Below are 1,880 nucleotides of genomic sequence, written 5' to 3' on the forward strand. Positions count from 1 at the left end.
TCCTTTTGGGTGAGCCCTGCTCGACCTTAAGCCACTGAACCGCTACAGCATCAAATAAATAGAAAATCATTGAGAAAGGTTCAACAATCAAAAGGCTGCATTGCATTTAAGGTGGAACGCCGGCTATCTATACATACAAGGGGACATCCATGAGGGACACGTCCCATTATAGGTCATTCCATGCGGCAAAGCTCACGAGCTTACCGTTCTGACATTTAAAAATGAACACAAATAGCATTGCTCTTTTATCCTTTGGTTGCCAGTGACAAATAGTGAATGCAGTTTCTGGATCAGTTCCTCCTGGATGACATCTCTTAGTAAAGATCGCCCATGTTTTGGCTGAAATTTGGCAGTCCAAGAAGTGCACCGACAGCTCCAAAGTATCCCTCATGTTCTAGAAACAGTGCTTTCAATTATGACCAAAGCACATGCCAGATGTTTCATAGAGACAGTACTGACATGTAAAAAGTTTCCAACGAAGACACCTCAATTTATTTTCTCATTAACAGCAAACATTCACGCCAGGGAACCAGTGTTATTGGTGATAGTAACAAACGTGGCTCTTGCCAGATCCTCTTTACTAGCAGTTTCTCATTTCTCCTTATAAATCATATTACCAAAACTAGAGGCCACAGCCCAACCCAGCAGACCAAGTCTTTCATAATCTCCTCCATAAATATCTCAGACCAGACGATCAGCCTGGGTGCCATTTGAATGACTTTGAATGCCATTTCCGGAGCCTCTTCAAAACTCTCACAGCCAGTCTGTGCATAAACCAAGAAAGGTGCCCCCTCCAAGGCTTGTCCCAGTCACTCTTTTATAGTTGTCTTTGAAATGGCCTGCTAAAATATTGACTTCTGAGGCAATATTCACTACCAGCAGTGGAAAAGGATCAATCAGGTTAAAAGCCATCTTTTGGCATCACTCAGGTTCTGAGGCATTAGCAAAATAATAGCATTCTGCTTATCCATTGAAACTGACAGCATCCATATACAGCAAGCCCTTTACAAGATGGGCAAGTTCATCCAGTTTGTGCAGGTGGAGGTTTCCAGTTGTGCGAAAATCTTTCTCAAACTTGCGAGCACCACCTCCTGTAGCACCGTTTGTAAAGTTGAGACATTTCTCTCTCTCTCCCCCCAATTGGATAAAAATAGGCAGGTCCTGGGTTGAAAACCTGATAAAGTGCAAGTTTCCTCTTTGTCCAAAAAGTGTTAAATCCTTCAGTTCAAGATGTACATCCGGAATGCCAACATTAAAAGTCAAATCTTTCCAAATACTTTTTTTTTCTTTTCTTTTTTTCGGAGCTGGGGACCGAACCCAGGGCCTTGCGGTTGCTAGGCAAGCGCTCTACCACTGAGCTAAATCCCCAACCCCTCCGAATACTTTTTAAGCTCTCAACTTCCTCTTGTTCTTCCTCTGCTGTGATATCACTGCGTCCAAAATATAAGATCTTTACTAGTGTTCCTCCAATGTCCCTGCCAAACCATGGGAAAGAGGGTTTTTCGGCATCCTTGATCTTCATGGAGTCTGCCTAAGGTAGTAGCCTTGGGTGCAGATAAGAGAGGTAAATACTCTGGAGCTGGCTGGGCTTCAAGGCAAAGCCTGGCTGGTTCCTCCCCTCAGACCAGGTGGAGCAGGTCTTGGGCGGGGCGGCAGCGCCTGAGGCCACGGGCAAGCCATAGCCCCACCACCACCACCTTCCAAGCAAAGGGCGGCTGGGATGAACCTGCAGCCCTTGTCGCTCCGTCCCCTACACACTGCACACTACACACACACACACACACACACACACACACACACACACACACACACACACACACACAATCAGTAATGTCAACAGCAACCTTCAAAAATAATGTTGAGGTTTATTTTTCTTTCTC

The 1,880-nt window shown here is 45.2% G+C and overlaps 1 pseudogene; it reads right to left on the reverse strand.

The window, feature by feature from the left end:
* Positions 1-314: 314 nt before the first annotated feature.
* Pank3-ps1 (pantothenate kinase 3, pseudogene 1) lies at positions 315-1,522 on the reverse strand (annotated as a pseudogene).
* Between the last annotated feature and the right edge of the window lie 358 nt (positions 1,523-1,880).

The sequence above is a fragment of the Rattus norvegicus genome, chromosome 15, assembly GCF_036323735.1.
Source record: "Rattus norvegicus strain BN/NHsdMcwi chromosome 15, GRCr8, whole genome shotgun sequence".
Classification (NCBI taxonomy): domain Eukaryota; kingdom Metazoa; phylum Chordata; class Mammalia; order Rodentia; family Muridae; genus Rattus; species Rattus norvegicus.